The following is a 25267-nucleotide window of genomic DNA, read 5'->3' on the forward strand; positions in this document are numbered from 1 at the left end:
GGCTCCGGCGCCTGCGGGGCGCGCGGGGGCGGCTCGCGCGGGGCCGGGGCGCGCGGCTGCGAGGGCAGGAGCAGCGAGCAGTCGGCGCTGCGCTCCTGCCCCGCGGCCACGGCGCCGCGCTGCTACCCGCCAGGCGCCCGGCGCGGCGTCCGGGGACTCGAGCTTCTCAGGAATGTGGCCCGGAGGGCGGAGCTGGCCGGCTGGGAAGCGCAGTTCCACCTTATCGCCGTGGTCGGGGCGGGAGCCCGCGGGGAGCCGCCGCGGCTCGGGGCCCGGCTTCCTGCCCCGAGGGCCGGAGCGGAGACCCGCGCATGCCGCGGTGGCCGCGGTGGCCCGGGCTACTTAGCGGCGGCTCCGCGCCGCCGGCTCCCGACAGTGTTTTCTCTTTGTGTGTGTTTGAGCTTCTCTTACAAGTAGTCTGTTAGGTGGCACGTCCGGGTGGGAGTGTTTGATCGTGCCCTAGGGAAATAATGGCTTCGAGGAAGTTAAAAATGTGCTTTGATAGGGGCGAGACCGTTTCCTTGGAATTCCCGGTGCCCGCCTGCTTCGCGCTTGGGTGAAGTTTGGGATGAGCCCCGCCAGGAGAAGGCGAGTGTGGAGTTTGTGTTGCAGCCCCCCCCCCCCTTTTGCTGGAGGAGGAAAGCCGGGTTGTGTCAAAGAAAAGGGAGGTGAAATTCGTCCTTAGATTTTATTCTCGGTTTAGAGGTCCGAGTGTTTTTTTTTTTTTTCCTTTTCTTTTTTGATTTTTAAAAAAACAAACGCAGATCTCTGCTTTTGTCACCCTGAAAGGCGTGGCATATGTTGGGAGAGAGAGCTCAGGTAGCCTGCTAAATAACAAAGGTATTTTCACTGCATCAAAGAGCACGGGTGGCAAAATGTTTTATTTTATTTTTTTCCTGTTTTCCGTTTCTCCCGTTTGTTGAATTGGTAGATTTGAATAGCTTATTTTGTTTCCTTATAAACTGTGATGTTTATATAGTGTCGTTAAGACGCACAGTTCCATAACCTAAGCGTGGTCGTCAGCTCTCACATCGAGTGAATGAACAATACTTGCTCCTGTAATATTTCATGGAATTGAAAAGTGCTGCTCAACCTTTGTATTCAGAGAGGATGTTTATGTCATGAGCGTTGACAGTAGTGGTGGCGGCGGTGGGGGCCAGGCTGATTGAGAAGTGAGATTGGTTTAAGTTTACCAGACTTCAGTCGGGTTTTTTGCCTAGTTGCTATTTGCCTGGGGCCAAAAGAGACTTTTAAGTGACTGACAAAACAAAGCAAGTCACAGCCAACTCTCCCTGATGGCTGGTATTGGAGGGAATCAAGAAGCCAGAGGACAATCCTGGGTCCCAGAACTGACATTCCTTAGAAGAATTAAATCGGAAGCATTTAAGCTTTTGAGGGAGGGGCTTATCTGAATGTGGTTGCTTCCATAAGCTAAGGTGTTCTGAGAAATAGTATCAGAAACCCTGACACTCCAGGTAATTACTGTCTTCCCAATGACCTTCTAGAATTCATTTGTCGGATGCTTTGTGAGTGGTAAAGACATGCATGGCGATGAGGTATACAGCTAAGGACCGTGAATGAGCTTTGAATCCTACAGACTTGAATATGTGCCTTTTGTTTATTGGCTATGAAATAGGTAGCCTTTCCAAGTCTCAATTTTCTTGTTAGTCAAATAGGTCTCACTAGTGGTGGCACATGCCTGTAATCCTAGCTTTCAGGGAGGCAGAGGCAGGTGGATCTCTGAGTTCAAGGCTAGCTTGGTCTACAAAGCTAGTCCAGGACAGCCAAGGCTACACAGAGAAATTGTCTTGAAAGAAAATCCCCCAAAACCCAACAGACAAACAAAACCAACCAACCAACCAACCAAACCAACCAAATAGGTCTCAATACATGTCCTTTATAAATTTTACATTATGAGAAAGATCTTAGCGTTGCATTGAGCATATGCAACGTGTGCTCTTGATAGTAGCCATTTCTGTAAGTGTGTGAGATGTTTAGAAGCAAAGGGGTTTTATTTGAAAAAGTCAATGTATGAGGGCTTCAGAAATGCACTGTGGGGCTGGGCATATAGCTCAGTGTCGAGTGTTTGCCTGAGTTTGATTCCTTATCCCTAAAAAAAGAGCCCCGTGTCTTACTGGGAGTTGTGAGTGGAAATGTGGTGAGTGTGGGGAGTCACAGATTGAAAAGAGGAGGCAGATACGTGTGGAAAGCTGGGAGTGAGAGGCATATGTGTCCTGGGGCTTTTGGGGCTGGTGAAACAGGAACACAGGCTCTGAGGTTGACTTGGTGAGGAGGAAGGAGGCACAGCACCTGTGTGGAGACTCTGCCCCCTGCCCCCACCCCAGCATGATGCTGGGTAAGTCACTTCACTTTCAGTCATCTGTAAGCTGAGGTAATAAAGTTAAACAGCCGTGAAAGTAAGATGGATCAACATCAAGGACTTCGGACAACGTGTAGTTCACAGAAAAGGCGGCATCCATTACTCTGTTAATTTTAGATTGTGGAGCTAAAGTCACAGTTTATCGTCTACGTCCACACTCACATGTGAGCACATGCATATTGGCCGGTAGACATACACACCACACTCACAGTCCCCCTCCCCCGTAAAGGGTCGTGCGATGTGGATGACCTCCCAGTTTCTGTTCTCCCCCAAGCATGCCCCACCACCTCACCAGGTGCTGGGGATCAAACCCAGGACCCTGGCAGTGTTGTAACCTTGGCACATCTCTTTAAAGCTTACTAGTATTAATTGAATCTTGCTAAGGTTCTTAGGATAGTGTTGAGCTCTCTATACAGCCCAGGCTAGCCTTGAACTACTACTGATGCTCCTGCTTCCGCATCTAAGGTAGCTAGGATTACAGGTCTGTATGCAGCCTGGCTGCTTGTGCGTTTTTGAAAACATTCTACGTTCTATTGGTGGGTAGAATGCCTGAGCGGGGAGTGACCTCTGGTTAGGACATAAATCTTGACATAGAGCGTGAGGCCGAGTTAGGTGTTTTGGCTTCTTCCAGCCAAATAACTGGGGGGTGTCCTCATCTTTCATCTTTTCTGTAGGGCTTTGAGTTCTTCTCTGTAAAGCACTGAGTTTGGTTGAATAGATCTCTGCTTCTTTTTCTTCTGTGTTCTGACTGGCTGGTGTCTTTGGTCTGGTTTCTTTGGTTTCCTAGGTCTCAATTTCGCATCTGAAAAGGCAGAATAACAGAGTGCTTAGGGTTTCTGGAGTAAATAATATGCCAGCAAATCGAGCTGCTTGGCACAGCTGTGACGGAGTAAGTCAGTGACCACCTTATTTGTGGCTATTCAGTATCTTGATGTTCTTCCAAAACAAAATTTGTAGTTTTTCCTCAATCCATAATGTAATCCATTATCACAGTCTTCTCCCTTCCCACCTTCACCCCGTTTCTCCCTTCCCAGCTCCACCATGAGATACTTAGATGAGGAGTATTGATTTCATTAGAGTTGGGAAAACTTCATTAATTTGGAATTGAGTTTTCAGAAATGATGGGACTGAGGTGGACCTTAGTGGTAGTACTGTTACTGGAGCTTTTAGGGTCAAAGCCTGGGCTCTAACATCCCAAACAAGCTAGGCTTGCTGTTTGTCCCTCACATACCAATTAAAAGGACATGCAATGGTGAAAAGCAGAGAAAGTAAATTTATTGAATATGGTGTTGGGAAGAGGAACAAGTAAAGGGGACTAGGGATCCCTAAGTCTATCTTTGGGGTACCGCCTTGAGGTTTGGGTTTCAATGGAAGGGAAGAGGCTGGGTCGAGGCGTGGTCCTGTCCCTCCTAAGTTCAGTTCTGTCTCTGGCAGGTTGTCACAGTTGTGCAGAGTCTTGGGCTGGGGTTCACATGCTCCTCTGCTGGCTTCAGACTTTTTCTTCCTCCAGCGTGACATTCCTGAAGGAAGTTTTAACCGTCTTTAGCCCATTGTTTCAATAGTTGGATGGCACAAGAGTTGCTCTCTCTGTTCTTCTGTCTGGACAGTTACAGCGCATGTGTTTCAGGCCCTGGGTTCAGTCCCCAGTTACAGAAAATGAAGACAAGAATCAAACAAAAAAATGTAATTAGTACGTTTTGGGGTTAATGGTTTCTCCAGCAACTGTGAGAAGAGGCTGTATATGCTTTCACGGATTTAAAGACAAATTACCCTGTTGCTGTTCTTCTGGCATCCTGACCTTTTTCTTATCTGTTTGTCAGATATTTTATGCTGTATAGGGGTTAGGAGGCCTCAGGTTGTAGCCCAGGCTGGCTTTGCACTTGAGGTCCTCCGCCTCACCATCATGAGTGTTTTGCTTACAGGCTTGTGCTCAGCTTCTCTTTCTTATTCTTGAGCATTCGTCTTAAGACCTTGTTAGCTCGGGCAGCTGACTCAGACATTGCTTCTTAGACACTGCCCATTGGGGAATGCATTTTGATGTCCTTTCCTAGAGTACATATCCTAGACATATTTGGAGCCCTGTATTTGTGTCAGTAGTTACTTGATCTGCGGGCCAAGGCTGTGCCTTTAACATCAGTGCTGCCTCATTGCTGCGTCTTGAGACACATGTGTAGTTAGAAGTTAGTCCCCCAAGAGCAGGTGAGATGGCTCAGTGGGCAAAGAAAGCCTGCCTCCTTGAGTTTGGTGCCTGGAGCCCACGTAATGGAAGGAGAGAACTGACCCCTGCACGTTGACCTCTTACCTGTGTGTGCTAATATGAATTTTTTTTTTTTTTTTTTTTTTCTGGCAGGGTCTCTATATAGCCCTGGCTATCCTGGAACTCACTACGTAGACCAGGCTGGCTTCATACTCACACAGATCTGTCTGCTTCTGTCTCCCAAGTGCTCAGATTAAAAGTGTGCACTGCTACACCCCTCGAACTTTTAAGCTTTTAGATTTTATTTAATTTCCCTTTTGAAATAGCGTCTTACACTCCAGGCTGGCCTGGAACTTGCTGTGAATATGAGGATGGCTCTGCACCCCTGCTCTTCCTGCCTTCCCCACCAGTGCGCAGACCGTTGCAGTGTGCTCTCAGTGCATTGTGTTAGGTGATTAGGGGACAGTTGATGGGCATCTGCTTCATTATCTGTGTGCTTACCCTCACACTCAGCAGTTCTGAGTCTGGAAAGTTAGGTATACCCTTTGAGCATCTCGGGAATGCACATGCACAAGGCCGTGCGCAGATTAGAGGCCACCTCCACGGTAGAATAGTGGAGTAACCGTGGCGTGCTCCTCCACGAGACACAGCTGCAGGAACGACTGAACTGTGGAGTGTCTCCTCCAGACACATTGGTTAATGAAAAAAACTAAGAGACAGTGTGGTAGAACACAGCTTTGAGGGTCCTAGCACCTGCGGGGCAGAGGCAAAGGCAGTTAGTGAGTCGTGAGTCTGAGGCTAGTTTGGTCTGTAGAGTGAGTTCTAGGCCAGCTAGGGCTACATAAGGAGACCATGTCTCCCTGCCCCTCCCTCTCCCCAAAATGATGTGGGGCTAGAGATGGCTCAGGGGTTAAGAGCACTGGCTGCTCTTTCGTGGACCGGGATTCGAATCCTGGCACCCACATGTTGGCTCACAGCTGTCTGTAACTCCAGTTGCAGATGGTACAGATGTACATAAAGGCAAACACCCATACACATAAAAATTTTTTAAAAAGTTTAAAAGTAATTGCTGGGGGCTGAGGAGATGGCTCATTAGCGTAAGCACTTGCCATACAGGTGTGTGGCCTGGAGTTTAGATCCCCACAGCCCACAAGAATGTTGGGTGGGTGTGGTGGCCTACCCATCCAGCACTCAGGAGCAAGCTGCCTAGCTAGACTACCTGAATTTAAGTCAGGTTCAAGGGAGAGACCCCGCCTCTAAGTGTAAGGTGGAGAGTGAATAAGGAAGACATCCAACATCAGCCTCTGGAAATGTTCTGCACACTTCCACACTCCTGTGCACCCCCAAGCATGTACATATATTACATATACATACACATTTAAAAATCTCCTGTAACAGTGTATGAAGGAAGGGAGAACTCAGAAAATAAAGTTGTATTTGCTCCTGGGGACAAAACCAAACCAGAACACAGAGATGCTTGGGAGACATGAGGTTAGTTACCCAGAGAGGGAGCAGGGGTGATGGTGGGAATGGGGACAGTGACCCTTCTCAGTACCATTTTTCTGACTTTTGGAATCCTGCTCATGTTTTACCCACTCCGTATATAAGTAGCAAGCAGTAATACAATGAGGCAGTGAAGGAAAGGGACATCTTAAGGCGGGGTACAGCCAGGGGTGGGGGTGTGTATCTGTGACCCCAGTTCTTGGGAGGTAGAGCTAGGAGGGCCAGCTGTTTAAGGCCAGTGTGGGCTACATGAGATCTTGTCCCAATAAACACAGAATGGAAGATGGGATACAGATAAACGCATGAACTGACCTGGCAGATGAACAACAGAAACGTTGAAGGGACCAGAGGGAAATACTTCAGGTTACTTTTGAACCCAGTGTTTGGACTGTGTCCTCAGGATAAAGATGGAAAGAACCTGAAGCAAACATTGAGCTTTGGTCGATAGGCTCTGCCCCTCCCCCCACTCTTCTTTCTTCCCTCCCTTTCTCCCTCTCCTCTGTTCATCCCTCCCCCCTCTCTCATCAACCCTTCCTCCCTCCTTTTTTTCTCACGTAAGCATTGTTTTACAGTTTGTTGCGTTTTTGTGTACTGATATTAACAAATAAGCAAATGTATTTTGCAAAATAGGGACTATTGTCTCCCTGCTGGAGGAAAGGAGGCTGCAGAATTGGCAAGGGCAAAGGTTAGAACAAACTCTGTTGTTTGCTTGACATTGAGGATACTGGCCTGAACTATAATTTAAAAAGACCTAGGCACGTGAATCCCTTGCTGAGCACCTTTCCAGCTCCATTGAGAGCTGCAGAAACAGTGGCCCACTAACATGCAGAGGGCCAGAGGGGCTTCAGGGAACCATCTGATTCCAGGGCTGGGCTTGGAAAACAAGGTGAGCCTGGAATGTCCTTCATTCTAAGGAAGTCCTCAGAAAAAAATGGACCATTGGGAATTTGTCAGAGAAAGACAAACCGGCCTGGAAGAATCACTCCGTGCTAAGCTGGGGACGGTTTTATCATTGTCTATTTAAAATAGACAATCACTTATTGCCTGTAAAAAATCTATGCCAGCACTGGGATTGGGAGGCTGCAGGAGGATGTGAGTTTGAGGCCAGCCTGTGCTACATAGCAAGATCTTGTTTCAAAACCAAGCACAAACTTGATCTGTGGGTACATGGTAAATAAAAGATTTGAACAGAATTCTGACTAATGAATGAACACACAGGAAATAGCAGAATCAGGGAAAAGAACCGTTTGGTAATAGTAATGATTAGGCAAGAATCATAAATGAATATTAAAACGAGTAAGTAAGACGGTGGGTGTGGTGGGGTATGATTCCCACTCCTGAGAGGCTACAGTGGGAGGATCCTGAATTCCTGGCTAGCATGGGCTGAGTCGAGAAATGGTTTTAACATAGTGTCAACATAGGGTTTTAACATAGTGTCAACAAGTGTTTCTCTAACGGAGGAGGGGCCTGGCTGACCTCACTTTGGTGTCAAAGTGTGCTGCAACCCCAGGGCATCCTAGGGAGGTGCCCTGCCACAGAGTTACACTCCCGCAGCTAGCATCTTCAATGTTGCTTGAGGTAACAACAGTGAGCAGCTTGTTTTGGAGGGCTGTAGCTTACCCATGGATGGGATACTTCTAAGAAATGTGTCACTGGTTTTGTCTTGCGAACATCATGGAGTAAGCTGGCACTAAGATGGCTAACATGTCACTGGGCACTGCCACCTCAACTGGGACTTATGATGCTCAAAACTGTTTGTTTATCCCAATTATGTCTAGTTGAAGACTAGCTGGACATTGAACGGTATTATGTCTAATAAAACCAGACTGAGGCATACAGGGGACCAACCATTTCTCTGTTTAATTATATCTTTTCTAAGTTTGTATTTGTTATCTTGGGAGAAAAACGTTGGGAAGCTTAGGTTAGGCCAATACACATTTTGGCCATGAACTCTGATTGTTCTAACAGCTTCTCCTTTTTGTACCAAGTATGTTTTTTGCTGTGTAGATGCCTTTGTGTCTGTTCTTTTTTTTTTGACTGGGATTTGCCCTAAAACTATTTATCTTAACCATGCTTAACCAGGAGAATTGGAAATGCTACTGGGGTAGTTATGGAAAAATTGAAGTGTTTAGCAGGGTTAATTTTTTTTCTTTTAATGGTGTGTGTGTGTGTGTGTGTGTGTGTGTGTGTACATGTGTGCCAAGGCATGCATTTGGAGGTCAGAGATCAGTTTGTGGGAGTTAGTTCTAGCCTTCCACCATGTGAGGAGTGAAATTCTTGTCATCAAGTTTGCTGGCAAGTGACCTTACTCACTGAGCCATCTCACGGCAGGTTTATCTTTTCTTTCTTTCTGACTTCCACCCAGTTCTTTAATTTACTCTCCTTATTTAAAACAGCCAAATGTATGAAGAAGTTGCAGTATTTTAAAAATGCTTCTTTCTCTTTTGTGTAATGATATGAGAATAATTAACAGTCAAAGAACTACTTTGTCATTCAGGATTATTGCCTTTTTTTCATTTCTGTTCTGATTTCAGTGCTTATAAGCAAGCATCATGAACAACAAACCTTTCTTTCCTTCTTCTCTCTTTCTTGCATTTGCTTTTTTTTTTAAAGCTGGCTGTGGTGGTGCACTTGGAGGCAGAGGCAGGCAGTTATCTGTGAGTTTGAGGACAGCCTGGTCTATAGAGTGAGTTCCAGGATAGCCAGGGCTATGCAGAGAAACCTTGTCATGAAAGAAACCAACCAACCAACCAACCAACCAACCAACCAACCAAGCAAACAAACACAACTTTTGCTTTTTTGAGATAGGATCTCACTTAGTAGCCTAGGCTGGCCAGTAACTCACTATGTATCATAGGCTGACTCAGCCTCCTGAATGCTGGGATTGCATGTGTGAGCCATTGTGCTAGCTAGTTTTATGTCAACTTGACACAAACTAGACTTGTAGAAGAGGGAAGGAGCCTCAGTTGAAAAACTACCAACATAAGATCAGGCTGTAGGCAAGCCTGTGGGGCATTTTTCTTAATTAGTGATTGATGGAGGAGGGCCCATGGGCAGGTGGACCTGGCTTCTATAAGAAAGCAGGCTGAGCCAGCCAGGGGAAGGGAGCCAGCAAGCAGCACCCCTCCGTGGCCTCTGCATCAGCTCCTGCCTCCAGGTCCCTGCTCTGTGTGAGTTCCTGTCTGTCTTGGAAGCTTGAGCCTCATAAGCCCTTTGCTCCCAGAGGTGCTTTGGTCCTGGTGTTTTAACACAGCAGTAAATCACCCTAACCAGGACAGTGGGGTATTGCAGTGACAGACATGACCATGTTGTTTGGGGGAAGATTGTGGAAGGACTTTGGAACTTTGGGTGAGAAGAGACATCGAGTGTTGGCTTGGTGAGCTGTTCTGTGGGAGTGGAGAGAAAAATTCAGACCACAGGAGGCCTGGCTTGTGAAAGTCCAGAAGGAAGTTTGAGAGTCACTAAATTAGACTGCCAGGGCCATCGCGTATTCTTTTGAATTAAGGTTCTGGCCAGCTGGGGCTGGAGAATCAGCTCCGATTGACGAAAGACTAGCACCACTGAAGTGAAACCTTTGCTTTACTGGGGCAATTGATCCTGGTCAGCTGGAGCTGAGAAATTACAGGTGATTAAGAAGAGACCAGCATCAGTGAGGTGAAATCTTCTGGGAATGTTTGCTCACTGTCAGTGCACAGAAGCTGTGTTGCAGGGGTAGCCAATGTCATACCTTGCTTTGGCAGCTGAATTTGGCAGTGGTAGAGTCACCCAGTTGGTACTGAGTTTGAAGGCATGAAGAGGTCATGGATCGCAGCTAAGGCTTGGTACTACTGAGAGCCCAGGAGAGGCCATTGGTTAGGGTGCAGCCCCAGTAGCAGTTGAAGGCCCTCCGGGATTAAAGTGGTCATGCAGAGAAGTTGAATGCAGAGAAGTTGAGGTTTGGCACCATGGAGAGGGCCTGGAAGAGGCTGTTGGTGAAAGTGCAGCTCAGTTGCCTCAGAAGACCGCAGCATTTTGGAGCTCTCAGTACTGTGGGCATCACAGCAGTGGAGGAGTGGAGCCAGCCAGAGCCTGGAAGACTAGAGGGGTGTGCAGCGGGTGGAGCCAGAGAAGTGGCCCAAGCCCTTCAGGAGGAGTCCGAAAGATCTCGAGTGGATCCCAGACACTGGACATCGAGTTATCACAGAGTTCAAGTTTGATTTTGCTTTGACTGTGACTGCGCCATGGCTCACTCCTCTGGAAGTAAGAAAGCATTTAACCTCAAGTGTATTGAGGGCTGGAGGGCTGACTCAGTGGTCAAGAGTGCTTGCTGCTCTTGTGGAGGACCCTGGTTCCAGTCCCAGAATTCCCATGGGAGGCTCCCAACCACCTGTAACTCCAGTTCCAGCGGATCCAGTTCCCTCTCTGGCCTCTGTGGGCACTGCGCACGTGTTGTGGTGCGTACACTCATATATATCAGTAAGAATGAAAGGCATATGTAGCATATGCTGCTAGTTAGGGTTGTCTTATTGTTAGTTAAAAAATATTTTTTGTTTTACTTTTTTCTTCTATGCGCTGCTGCTGGAGTGGAAACTTAGGACCTTGAGTGATAAGTGACGTCTATTGGTAGCCTTTCCCTTATACTCCCTACTGCTCTTTGTTTTTTGGAGCGTAAATAACTTTCCGGTGCTTTTTGATAAGACTCTGTAGGGCAGTAGTCACTTTAGCATGATGGTGGTGATTGGCGAGGGCAGATGTATGAGAAATGGTGGAAATCCTGTCTTTTTTTTTTTTTTTTTTTTTCTTTTATCTGCTCCCTTAGATTTCTGTCCTGCAGAAGTAACTTTTCCCTGTGTGCCTGACCCACTTATCATTGCTCTGGAAACATTTCTTTAAAGTTTTTTCTTTGTTCCTAGCTTGTCTGGGGAAGCACCGAGACACTCAGGGCTGGGAAGGTTTTCTTTTCCATTTCTGTATTTATCTCCTTCTGTTATCTTCTGAAATGCCAGGCTATTCCTTTACTGACTGTTTCATGTTTCTTCCATACTGTTTCAAGTTACTCCATTCTAGGAAGTTCTGTCAAAATCGCTTTCGTCATGGATGGCATTTTCTGGGTGTCTGGCGTAACCATCTGAAGCAGGGTTCATATCTTTGATAGCTCAGTCTGATTTAAACGGTGGCAACGTTTTCTTAAGACCACACAATTGGCATTTTTCTAAATCTTGATACTGTTCAATGAAACCATTTCTTCTAAGGCAACTATTATTTTTGCCTTTGTGTAGAAGAATACATATTTCTTTGTTTATGAAGAAGCATTCTTGATGTTGGAAGTCAAGAACTGGCTTAGAGACCCTGCAGAAGGGTTCTGAACCTTCCATTGTTTTGATACAAAACGGTGAGTTGAACTTCAGGGTTTTTAATATTCTTATTTTTTACTTTTATAAGTTATCAACAAGGTTTTAACATGAGACATTCAGTGTAGTTACTAGTTCTTGGACTTTGGCAGAGAGGTTATAGAGCTTTTTTTTTTCTTCATAGTGCTGGAATTGAACCCAGGGACCTGTCCATGCTAGGCAAATGCTCTACTACTGAGCTACAGTCCCAGCCCAGCTTTCAAAATTTTAAATCCTTCACTCACTGTTCATCTTTCTGCACTGGAACAAGTAGAAAGAAGTTGGAGAGTTTGTGTACACACAAACTTGTGTGTGTGTGTGTGAGTGATGACATTAAGTGTTAAATATTGTTATCTTTATGGTTTCATATATAGAGTTGTTAGTTGTTATATGTCATTATTTATTTATTTCATTATTTGTTCTGCTTCTCACTAGTGAAAAACACTACAGGTAGATTAATAATAATTATTTCATTATTTCGTTTATCTGATTTTAAGTAAATGCTTACCTGCTTCTCACTAGTGTTTTTTGCTAACTGTATTTTTTCTTAGTGTTTAGTACTTATTCGGGCATCCTTAATTGTTTTGGGTTTGTTTTTATTGTTTATATTTTAAATAGTGTAGGAATGTGTGTGTCTGTGTATGGGTCTGTGCCCACGTGCGATACTCCTGACTTAACCCTCCAGTAGCCAAGGGTGCAGGCCTGCTCTAGCAACACTTAAGAATGTTATTATTTTCTTCTGTGTCTTAAAGTGGAGTTGTACTCTGTGGTCTCTCCTGAAACCCTTAATTTTATTTCTCTGGCATTGAGGATATCATTGTAAAGACGGCTTCAGAAGTAGAGGCTGCTTCTTGAGAACGGATTCCTTGTGGCTTTTGTTGTTCTCCTAGGTTGTCTCCCAGCATTAAACAATATGGCCTCAGTGTTGTTTTCCTGTGGAACAAACTGCTTGTGAGTCAGATTTATATGCTGGTTCAGCAGGGTAGGTGTGGATGGCTATGGACAAGTCTCTCCATCTCCATGGGGACTTTAGACATCAGTTTCAGCCCCATTCATTTTGACACTATTTTAGACCCTGTGTGCTAGCACAGAAATAAGTGTGTTAGTTAAATACTTTGTGTCTTTATCATTAGGTTGTTTGACATCATGTTTGTCTTTGCATGTGCATTTTATTTTTCAAAATTAGTTTTGAGACTCACAAGGCCAAGAGCACCATTGTTATATACAACTAAGCACATTGCCAAATATAGGTTGATGTCTTTTAAATTGCTAGCATTTGGTCTTAAATAAAACTTAATTGGAAATCAAAGAGATCTTAGGAGCAGGCACGATTACCCAAACTTGTACTCTAGTTAGTACTAGGGAGATGGATGCTGGAGGATCAAGAGTTCAAGGTTGCTCTTGGCTGTATGGTGAGTTTGAGTCCAGCCTGCTGTATGAAACTCTGTTTCAAAACAAGGTCTTAGGAAGAAATGAGTTGTATCTATTTATGTCCCCATAGCAGCTGGTACTGAAGAGGGCAAAGAGCCAGCTTTCATTTCAGATTTCAGAGTTTCTCTGTAATAAAAAGATCGTATATGTGGCATGCAGATTTGAATCTTGAGTTTTGTTTTAGCAGGGCTGGGAAGAGGGCATAACAGGTAAAGTGTTTGCCTGTTATACATGAAGCTTGGATCCCCAGAACCCTTAGGAAAGCCAGACACAGTAGTGTGTACCCTTAACCTCTTCACTGGTAAGCAGAGATGGGTAGAGGCTTGCTGGACCACTGTGTAGTCAAAAGGAGAAGCTTCAGGTGGAGAGAGAGAGAATGTGTCAACAAGATATTTCTGGAGTAAATGCCTGCTGCCCAGCATGATGGACCTGAGTTCAACTGGAGATCAGTACGTTATACAGAGAGGACCACATGTCCCCTGATCTCCAGACAAACTCTGAGCATGTACACACACATGTACACACACTTCTTTAGCCAAAATGGTCTTTGGCCAAGGTAGTCTTACTTATTTAATCTCTGGAAATTCTGACTTGAGCAATGTGAAAGAGCCTTGAGAGAAAGGACTTGAAAAGCTGTTGCTTTTGTCTTATTTCCTGGTGGGTTTTTCTCCTAATGCCTTGTTTTTGGTTACACCGTGACATGTGGTTGAGATTAGAACACTCAGCAGTTTGTTAGCTGGAAGGAAAGGAATGGTAAGCAGGCAGTGGAGTCCGACTACAAGGAAGATTTGTGATAGGGAAGAATGTTGATGGCTCAGAAATTATGTGAGAAAGATATGATTATGAAATTTGTGATTTCAGGTCTTTGGCTTCTGAAATTAAGATGTGGCAGCTGGCTAAGGTAGGGCTTGCCTTAATCACTGTGTGCGTGTTTCTGTACATGTACACACAGGCATGTCTTCAACTTAGTTTAAGTGGGCTTAAACTTAGAGAGGGCGCCTGTCATTCTGGCACTCACCTATGACCCCAGCTGAGGCAGGAGGATCACCAGGAGTCTGAGGTTGGACTGGGCTACTGATGAAACTCAGGCCTAGAGAGAAGTTTGTGGGGTTTTGGAAAAAAGAAAATGGAAATAGAATCTAAAGCAAAGTTTTTTTTTTTTTTTTTTTTTTTTTTTTTTTTTTTTTGTTGTTTATTTATTTTGAGACAGGGTTTCTCTGTGTAACTCTGGCTGTCCTGAAACTTGCTCTGTATACTAGGCTAGCTTTGAACTCAGAGAGGCAGAGACAGCCTCTGCCTCCCAAGTGCTGAGATTAAAGACTTGCACTATTACCATCCAATCCAGCTAAAGCAAAGGTTTAAGTCTGTAATCACCTAATGAGTTTCCATGTTTAGATAGATTTATAATAATGTATTGCCGCCCTGTATTAATTATTTCAGGAAGTGTGCTGGCATATTCATGCCAACAATTTCGTTTAATGAACTATTTTGAAATTATCAAATCATTTAATGTGAAAGCATTTTTCTTGTCACTACTCCTGTGTTTTATGGACAAGCCCTATTCAGTCACTCTGGGGATAGTGGGGTTGTGTTCAGAGTTCATCACATTTTGAGTCTTGGGAATCCTTATCATTATGAATTCTGGGAGGTTCTATGATCATTAATTCATTAATCAAAACCATCTATCTGTCTGTCTGTCTATCTGTCTATTAGTCTATGAGATTGGGTCTCCTTATGTTTGTTTCTCCGGGCTGCTCTTGGACCCCAGACTCAAGCCGTCCTGCCTCAGCCTGCTGAGCACCTGGCCTGCAGGCAGATGGCAGCGCACATTGTTTGAGTAGGTATGAAAATAGTGCAGAAACCTCTCCCATCTGTGATTGGGCTGGGAGTCTCCGTTGTCAGTTTTTAACCCGTGGAGGCTCGGCTGTTGTATTTCCCCCTGGCTCTTACTGTATGTGATGTAGCTGCTTGAGGCTTCTCTGTAGCAGACGAGGTTTCAGGAAGCAGCATTAGTCAGATGAAGTTGTCTGACACGGGTTACTTGGGTTTGTGGTTTTGGATGAACAGTGCACGGGGCACAGCTGCTGTTCGAGCAGCTTGGTTCCAGCTGTCCTTCTTGCCTGTCACAAAATACCCCACATTCCTTTTCTTAACCTCTTGTCATATTCTAGACTATTACTTAAGCGGATCCTCGTGATCGTCGCTTTGGATGACTTTTTCACCACTAATCACTATTTGCTTAGAACGATGCTGGTGATGGGTTGTGTAACAAGTTTAAGCCCTGCGGTCTTTGTAATTTTGGGTTGTGAGTTAATGTTAGAGTTGTGAAATCCTAATTTAAAACAATTAAGTGATTGGCATCAAAAAGGGCACCAAACTACCAAGCAAGTAGCTGGTATCTGGGTAACGAACTCATTTCTTATTTTAATCTTATCTGTAGGTTTCAAATTTGTAGGTAAAACAAAAAGCCACAATAATACTATGTTATATGGCTAATACATCTCTCACTGTGTAGCCCTGGTTGCCCTGCAACTTGCTGTGTAGAGCAGGCTGGCCTGGACCTCTTGTAGATACACCCACCTGCCTCTGCCTTAGTGCTGGGATTGAAGGTGTGTGTCACTAAGCCTGGCTGCACATATGATTCTCTGTGTCAGACATCATACTAAAAGTTCTAGGAGTTGCGTTACTTAATGTCTAATTTCTTCAGACATTAGTTCCTCAGTACCTTACTCAAGAACCTGGTGACAGATCTGATTTGAATTCACATTTTCTGATTTTCAAGCCACTGCGGACTTGGCTAACACTGACGTTTCCATGTCACTGTGTATGCTTTTCTGCTTTTTACAGAATGGGTAGGCTTGCTTAATTGCAAAGCTGGGGTTGAGTAGGAAGCATAGCATTGTTCTCAGCGTCCCTCCTCCTGGCCTTTGATCAGTGACCCATTTTGCTGTTTCTACACATGGTTGTCAGGCCGCTGCCCTTTTCCAGCTGGGCAACCCCAATGTGCAAGCATCAAGGGTAGCCTGTTTGAAACCCCTGCCTCATCCTAAGAGAATGGCTGCTCCAACAGTGCGTTTATTACCTGGTTTTGTGGCCCTCTTCCTTTCCCCCACCCCCTCTAGTGTGCTTAAATTCTCATTTTGTTGTTAATTTTATTATTATTATTTTTGAGATAGGATTTCTATTATGAAATCCTGGAACTCACCCTGTAGACCACTGAGTTCAAGACTGACCTTGAACTCACAGAGATCCACCTGCCCCTGACTCCCAAGTGCTGAAGGATTAAAGGCGTGTGCTGCCACTGCCTGGTTCAAAGCTGGTTTCTTTATCAAACGTCTTCGTATGTCCTGTTACTTCTTGGTTCTTAGCCATCTTTCTGGCTTAGGTTTTATTCTCAGCAAGCCTTTCTTGAGGGAGTATTCAGATCAGGCCCTGGCCCCTTCCAGCTGTCTCTGTAGTATCTTGGGGACTTTGTTGTTGTTTTGTCTTGTTTTTAGACCTTTTCAGTTTTTTGTTGTGCTGAGAAACGACCCAGAACCGTCACCTGTGTAGCAAGCACCTGTGTGATCACTGGGCTATACCCTAACCTTTCTGAGTATTTGGGGAGTTAAATTGCAGAAGCCACCAGCTCAGTGTGTGTCATCTGGAGGAGTTGCTCACACACCATACTGTTGTCATAAAGACCAGGAAATCATAGTCATAATTTAATTTATCTTGTTCTGACGTCCTTTGTAGGAAAAAGACAATTATTCTGGTCCAGGATTCGGCCTGGACTGGATGTTGCTTTTATCTTGTCATGTATTTTTAGTCTTCCAGTTGTTTGCAGGAGATGTATGTCAGAATTAAATGGCGTGTTTTGGGCAGCTGTGTCACCAATGCTGTTACGTCTTTCTCCAACATGTCATAGTGAAGAGGCATGTGTTGTCTGTCTGTCCCATATTGATGGCAGGAGACTTCAGTGCTTACCTCAGCACTGTTGTTGCCTTTGAAATGAGTAGATACCTCTGTGGGTAGGGATATGGAGATCTATTCAAAAACTAATTTTATTTTAGCCTTTGGATTGCGTCTCTTTCCTCTTCTGTTAAAACCCTCCTCCCCCTTATATCTCCACTGGCTCTACCTGGCATTTTGTGACACGGTTTTCATGTCTTCAGAGTTTTCAGGCCTAAAAGAGTAGTTACTTAACAAAAAAAAAATTCTTATATTGTTTTTACATGTGTGCATGGAGGTCAGAGGGGTCAGATCACCTTGGCACCGAAGTTAGGCAGCTGCGAGCTGCCTGGGGGTACTGGGAACCTAATTCAGGTCCTCTGTCCGCGAGGAGCGCTGCTGGTTGCTGGAGGGAAAGGGAAGCGGAGACGAGGCTTCTCTGGAAGCTCATGTGGTAACCCCGTGTGTTCTACTAGTTCTGGTAATGGTGGCTACGGTAAGAAGACGAGCCCTCCACCCTGGGAGTGCCGGTGCTGGGTAAATGCACACCAGGTTCTTGGCTAGCTCCTGGCTGGGAGGGGGCGATGATTACAGAGGGGACGCCACAGTCTTCAGTCTAGTAGTTTGTGGGTAAGTGCGTGCTCATTTTGCTCTTCCAGCAGTTTCTGAGTTCCTGTTACAGCTAAGCAAGAATGAGGGCTGTGCTCCGACTTACCTTTGCAGTCAGATGGAAACTTAGTTCTTGATTTGTTGACAGGACAGGAGTGTGTTCTGTTGGGGGTTTCCTTCAGGGTGGGAAATAATTTTCCCTCCATGACTACTCAAACAATAAATAAAACCTGGTTAAGATTCTTTTTACGGTAAAAATTTCCCATTTGTGGATAAAACTGCTCTGTGTGTGTGTGTGTGTGTGTGTATGTGTGTGTGTGTGTGTATGTGTGTGTATGTATGTGTGTGTGCATGTGTGCGCATGTATGTATGTGTGTGTGCATGTGTACGCGCGTGTGCAAGCAGAGGGATGTGTTGTGATTTGCTTTTAAAATGGCTTTACATGATTTCCAAGGGTTACTCTAAAGCTCCGTGTCTGATTTAATCTCGGTAGTTAGCTGGGATCGATGATTAATTTTGCTCCAAGTTTTCTGCATGAAGAAATGATGCCTTTAACTTTTCATAGCGTGATTTTACGGATGCAGAATGCATGCTCACAGAATACGGGTTTAGGCAGGTGTGAACAAAGATGAAAAGGAAATCGGGACTGTTGTGTACTAAGCCTGTCTTCCGAGCTATGCTGTTCACTCCCTTGGCCGCGTGATTCACTCATTTATAAAATGGATACCTTAGCTTGGGCTGGGTGTGGTGGCACACGCCTGTAATTGCTGCACTCTGGAGGCCAGGGTGTGCAAGTTGGAGGCAAGTTAAGGCTGATCAGTGAGACCATATCTCAAAAAGGCTGGGGCTGTGGGGGGAGGGGCCTGGGGATGCAGCTGAGTTGGCAGAGCACTTACCTAACACGCACGAATCCCTAGGTCAATGCCCAGTCCCACATAAACTGGCACTGTGGCACCCAGACCTCCACTGTATAACAAATCAGCAGCCAGCCTGCAGCACGAGACCCTGTCTCCTCCATCCCCCCAAAAAGGGGGTGGTAGGAGTGGAGAAAGGGAAGCGTGTGTATGTGTGTGGATAGGGGTTGGGGGAAGGATAGCTTGAATGGAGAACATTTTCATCAGGAGTTGAAAACACTTCTGAGAGTGTAGGATTATTTATTGATTCAGTAAATGCGCTGCTGCCCTTTGGTGGCTTTGTAAATTACTGGAATCTGTTTCCAAATTCATGATCTCATAGAGATCCCCCTGCCTCTGCCTCCTGAATGCTAGGATCAAAGGTGTGTGTCTTTCCATCAGGCTAGGTAATCATGAGATTAGGAAAAATGCATTTGCCAGTTGCTTATTTACAGAATTTTCCCTTATTTGGAAAAGTCTACTTTTTGGAGAGATGGCATAAGAGGGAGAAAAGGAATTGTGTGTGTGTGTGTGTGTGTGTGTGTGTGTGTGTGTGTGTGTTTTGCAGCAGGGTTATGAAGATATATGTAGGACCTTACCAACAATGCCCAGAGCAGAGTGTCCAGATTTCACTGCCTCAGGTATGGGGCCATTGGTATGGATGAGCATTCCTAATTAAAACATTCAAAATGCTTCTAAATCCAGAATTTTCTGAATGTTAACACAACAAAAATTTTGTATTTCAGGGAATTTTGGACTTTAGTGGTCTATACATTAAGAGCATTATAGTTATTATATACTTACACATATGTTGCTGGGGACCAAATTCCAGGTTACCACATGTGACAGGACCTGAATAGAGAAACATTACTGATTTCCATATTAAAGGGGCTGGGAATGCAGGCTGGTACTACAACTGTTTGCTTGGCATCTGTGAAACCCCTGGATTGTTTGATTGACAGCATGCAAAAAAATATTTCATAAGAAAAATCCTGGGGAGAGCTGGGTTTGGTCGCTCACTCCTGCAATCCCAGTACTTGGGAGGCTGAGAAAAAAGGATCAGGAGGTCAGGCCATCCTGTGTTTTGTACACTCGCTTTGTAGCGAGTTTGAGGCCAGCCCGGGTAAAACAGAGAGACCCTGTCTCAAAATACACATGTGTCATGCATCTGTCTGTGCATGCATGCTTGCACATGCACACAACAGTCCCTTCCCTTTCACACCAAACAGAAAGAAAGCAGTCAGAACTGGGGTGTAATACTGAGTGTGTGCTTACTCCCCAGCTCCTAAACACATCAGCAAAATATCGCAGCAGCCATTTAAAAAGGAGTGGCTGGCGCGGGGTGGGAGGTAGGTGAAGGCCAGGGAAGGAGGACTAAATGTTCTGAGTTTAGCGGTTGCATTGTAACTGTCTCATGTTTGGGATACTACTGAGCAGTTCAGTCTCTGGGAATCTCAGGGCTGGGCTCTCATATTGATGCTTTAGTTTCGTTACGAAGAAGGGTCTTGCTGTGTCGCCCAGGCTGAACTCACAATCCCCCTGCTGCCTCCTCCTAAACGCTGGGGTCCCAGGCATGGGCCACAAAACCTGCTGCCTTGTGTTCGTCTTTTTGATCTCCAAACCCTGCCTTACCTCTGGCGTGGTTGGATTTCATAGATACGCATTCTGTCACTGGTGTGATCTCAAGAGCGAAGCCATTGGTTTCGTCCAGTTTGTGAGCAGAGCCGCTAAACTTTAGGTGGAGTTGGTGTTGTTGCTTAGGGGCAAGGTGCTTGCTTGTTGAAGACACAGGAGGAGACAGAATGAGCTTCCACAAAGCTGTCTTTGGCCAGCCATGTGTTTTGAGGATGTGTCTGTGCACGGGCACACGCACACAGTAAAGAGGATGATGACCTGTTTGACGTACACATGATGATGCTTGAGGCTGTGTATGTGCACATGCATACACAGTGATGATGACGATAATGTTGATAGACATTAAAAAAAAAAACTTAAAATGGAACAAGTTTGGGAAAACGGGCTGTTGGCAGTGGCTGGCAGACCCACCCCTCCATTTGTATGTGTGTAAAGGATTCTTTTAAACAGTTTAACAAGTTCAGTGTGCTAAAGCCTAGGTGATACTCCTCAACATTAAATAGTTATGCTGAAGATGGACTGCGGATCTTGTTTATGCTCGACAAGTATTCTCTCACTTGGAATACTATTTTAATTGTATATTATGTGTCTAATAACAAAGGGAAGCAAATACAGCTAAATACAGATAGCAGCATAGCCTAAAGCATTCTTTTTTCCTTTTTAGGCAAAGTCTCGCTGTGTAGACCAGCCTCGTCTCAAACATGGAATTCCCCTGCCTCAGAGAGCTGGGGTTACAGGTGTCTCTGATTCCAGCCCAGATCTGGTTTCTGTTGGTGGTGGTCATAGCTGTTTCTGTCACACTTTGAGAGAGATGGTGGATGCAATTATGTCAGATTTAAAGGGCGAGTTGGCTTTGATTTTTTTTTTTTTTTTTAATGATATTTATTCTATACTCTGGCAGCACTTCTGCAGACCGGGCTGGCTTTGAGGTCTGCTGCAGGTTCCTGCATGGATGCTAAAGCAGAAGCAGCCAGTGCTGATTGGCTGTTTCCGTTAACTCTGCTTGTGAGGGGTAAGCTGGAGGGACCATCTTCTTTTTCGGGTCACAGCTGGCCTGTTCCGGGTATGAGGTTGCCTTTCTCTCTCTTGACTTCTTGAGAGGTCTGACAAACAATTTCAGCTTGGTGGTGTAATTTTCAGGGTGAGTGGCAACATTTTGGTTTTGCCTGCCAGGCGTAGTGTAGAAACTTAATCTAAACCAAATGTCGCCTGTGAGTTCTAGTGAACACAGACATCATTGAAACTTCTCCCCGCAAGTTTTAAATCCCAAGAACTCAAAATCTTGGTTTTAATGAGCTGGGGGGCGGGAATCAAGATTGATAGCCATTTGATATTAGCTTTGAGTCTTATTTCACTGTTTACTGGAATCTGTATCGTTACAGCGCTGAGCCTTAGTTCCCACTGCTGCCTAATGTCTGGTGGTCATGGTACCTGAGGGCGGGGCCTTTGGTGGGCTCTGTTTGGCTCCTTACTTTAGCACATTTATACACACAGTACCACAGTGTGTGCTAGTTTTCCCGCTCATCAATTGGAGAGAAGTTTAGGACCCTCCCTTCCCTTCTTTTTTTTTTAATTTTTTACTATGTATATGAGCATTTTTTTCTACATGTGTATGTTTGTGCACCACATACATTTAATGCCCTCAGAGGCCAGAAGAGGGCATCGGATCCCCTGGGACTGGAGTTAGGGATGGTTGCAAGCTGCCATGTCAGTGCTGGGAACCAAACTCGGGTCCTCTGTAAGAGCAGCAAACGTGTTTAACCACGGAGCCAGCCATGTCTCCAGCCCCTGTAACTGACTTGGTGACTGAGAAAACTGAGTGAATACTTCTGAAAATGACTAAAAATGCAAAGTGCTTACCTTCCTGTATAGCATAGCAGAACCAGTTTGGACCACTGCCGTGAGAGGCAGGAGCTGTCCCTTGTTTCCTCTTGCTGCTTACGTGTGTTTCAGGCAGTAGTGAACCCTGAAGGTGATGGCACACCCATTATAAATGTGCCGTATGAGTTTTGACAAGCTAATGTATTGTGCGACCCTCATCACAGGACGCACCATTTGTAGCACGCCAAGGTCCTTGCGTCCTGCCTCAGGCAGCAGCCTTTACAGGAAACTAACTCCCTGACTTTGATCACCCTTAAGTGTGGCGTACTTTTATTTTTTATTTAATTAGTTGATTTGTTAATTGTGTGTGTATATGCATGGAGGCCAGGGGTTGACTTGAGGGTTATTTTCTTTGATCACGCTGCCTTGCTTATTATTAGTTATTATTATCTGTGTAAGTGTGAATGGTGTGGTATGCGTGGAGGTCAGAGGACAACTTGGTGGAGCTGGTGTTCCCCGTCCACTTTTGTATGAATTTTGGGGAACGGTCTCAGGAATGGCAAGTAGCTTTACCCACTGAGCCATCTCGCTGGCTTTAATTGTAAAGCCGTACCTTTTACAGATTCTGGAGCTCACCAGTCTGGCTAGACTAGGTGACCAGCAAGACCCAGGCGTACCAGGATTGTTGATGTGCCACTATCGCTGGGAATCCACACTTACGTCGTCAGCATGGGCTATGGGTACCTTACCCAGCTACCATCTCTCAGCCCTTGGCTTGTTTTCAGTCTTGACATGATATAACTGCAGTATGTTCTGTGTTCCCTTTTGTGGGAGGCATGTTTGCTCTGTGATTCATCCACGATGTTGGCTCTTTTTGTAGTTAGTTCCTTTTTTGGTAGTAATCTGCTCCTTGTCTGCTTGTTGATGGAACATTTAGGTTGTTTCTAGTGTTTAGGAACAGTGAATAAAGTCGCTTTGGAAGTTGACACACAGTTTGGTCAGATACTAAGTGCATCAATTTGGAAAGCAGCTTGGCAGTTTCCTGTAAAAGGCTGGTACCCTGTTACAGCCTGACAGCAATGTATGTGAGGACTCCTGTGGCTCCGAATCCACTTGGTGTTCAGCCGGTCTTCCAAGTGTATGGGTATCTTACCGTGTCTTTGGGTTGTGTTTCCCTAATGACTAGTGGTGAGCATGCCTTCAGCTGCACAGTGGCTAATTGTAGCCTCTTTGGTGCCTCTTCAGATCTCTTGTGGTTTGCAAATTGGATTCCTTGTGTAAGTGAATTCTGTAGATTTTTCTCTTTAAAGACAGGGTCTGCTATGTAGTGTAAGCTGGCTGTGAATACAGGCTGTGGCTAAGGATAGCCTTGAACGCTTCATCCTCTTGCCTTCTTCTTCCAAGTGCTGGCACTACAGGCTGTGTGGGCTCAGTAATGTATTTCCTTGTATTGCTTGCTGGAAAGTCTTCTATACCTTTCTATTGCCCAGATCAAATCTGGGCAGGGGCTCCTTCTGAACATTCCTGGAGCCTTTTAAATGGAACAGTGCATGGTCTCAACTTGTTACTAATTTTTCCCTTCTGCCATCATACATATTACTTCAAAAAATGCTTTTTGGTTGAGTTCTCTGAATATCTTTTTAAAAATTTTTTTAAGATTTAGTTATTCTATGTATATGAATGTTCTAACTGCATTTACACCTGCCAGAAGAGGAAATCAGTTCACATTATAGATGGTTGTGAGCCACCATGTGGTTGCTGGGAATTGAACTCATGACCTTTGGAAGAGCAGACAGTGAGTGCTCTTAACCGCTGAGCCATCTCTCCAGCCTCTTCTGTGAATATCTTGTTAATGTTTGTAACAGTGTAGTTTTGTCAGATGTTCTTTTGGAGCATGTTTATTTGATATTCACTCACTCATTCATTAGCTTGTTTAGTATTTAACATTCATTCATTCGATGGAGTCTTGTAACCCATGCTTGACCTCCAGCCGGTTTTGATGATGTGCTGAGGGTGACTGACTGATCCTTCTGCCTCTGCCTCCTAGTCAGGCTCAGGCTCTGTGTCCCACCCATGCTGCTGATGCGGTTATGCGTGTTCCTCCGAGGTGCCTTCCTGTGCTCATCTTTACCCCTCTACCTGCTTAGCTTCATTGCCATCACCTGTGGGCACAGGTGGCCTTTGCTTTTCTCTTCATGCATCCCCATGCCTGATGTGGGTTTTGGGCCTTATTTTCTAGTGACTGGGTAGAGGCACTATCTCTCTTCAGGACCCAGGGTACAGGAGTGGGGAAATAAACCCTTTTCATCCATGACACGTGACCCTGGTAAGTTGTGGTGAGCAATGGGATGGCTCCCTGAAGACCCGGAGCTGACGAGCATTCTGCATCACAGATTTGCCTTTTTTTGTGTGGAGCGTGGGTCACAGAGGGAGCTTAGGGTGTCACACTGCATTCCAGCGATGCTTGCCACCATTCTAGTTGCAGACTTATAAATGGTTTGACTCAAACAGAATCAGGTGGGTTGATACGGTGGCTGCTTATTCGTGGGGAAACTTCTTTAAGTTAAAATTTAAGAAAATGTATTTACCTAATCTCTGTGTGTGTGTGTGTGTGTGTGTGTGTGTGTGTGTGTGTTATGTGGTTGTGAGAGCATATGGAGAGCGAGGGCAGTTTGTGGGAGATGGTTCTTTCTTTCTACTGTGTGAGGCCACAGGATTGAACTCAGGCTGCCTTGTCTGTTTGGCAAGAACTGTTTCAACAGCCCTATCTCCTGTGGGGTCCTTTCAGGCAGTCAGAGGAGGGGAGGAAGGAAGAGGAGAGCGAGCAAAGGGAAAGAGGGAGACACACCTTCATGGTTTATTAGTAAATTGAATGTATTAGGCACACAGGAAGAAATAGGGATTTCTTTTTTTCCTGTCCCTGGTGTAGTAGAGTGAGTGGTAAGACTGTTTTTTTTCCCTTTGACTCTGTGAACACCTATTTTATTTTGCATTTTTGGGTGGGACTTATAGCCCTTGTTTTGAGATCCAGCCGAAACCGCTGGGCTATTTTTGTTTTTACACGCTACCGTGAGTACATCAGTAACTGTTTCTTCTGTAAAGAAATTTGTGCGTGCACACATATCTTAAAACCTCACTGTTTTGATGTAATTTGATTTATGCAATTTGTTTCATCCCTTTGTCTGTGACCTGTATCATCATGTGGGTGTGTGATGTGCATGTGTGTGAGCCTGTGTGTCAGGTGCATTCACCTGTGTGGGTGTGGAAGGCCGAGGCTGCAGTGGGTACATTTCCTTCTCCACGGTGGTTTTTTTGAGAGAGGCCTCTCACTGGCCCTGGAGCTTCTTTTCCCACTAGAATGGTTAGTGAGCTCCTTGCCTGTGGTCGATGTCCCCGCCCCTGTCTCCGGCTTTCACATGGGTGCCGGGGATCCACACTCTGGTACAGCAAGCGCTTTGCCACCGAGGCACTGCCCGGCCTGTGAATTTTTTCATTTTTA

General features: G+C 45.2%; 1 protein-coding gene across 1 annotated transcript in view; it reads left to right on the forward strand.

Moving 5' to 3' along the window:
• The window catches only part of Rras2 (RAS related 2), a 67768-nt gene that overhangs the window by 851 nt on the left and 41650 nt on the right, over positions 1-25267 (forward strand). The gene's annotated exons all lie outside the window — the stretch shown is intronic.

This window comes from Psammomys obesus, unplaced genomic scaffold, assembly GCF_907164565.1.
Source record: "Psammomys obesus unplaced genomic scaffold, mPsaObe1.curated_primary_1811, whole genome shotgun sequence".
Classification (NCBI taxonomy): domain Eukaryota; kingdom Metazoa; phylum Chordata; class Mammalia; order Rodentia; family Muridae; genus Psammomys; species Psammomys obesus.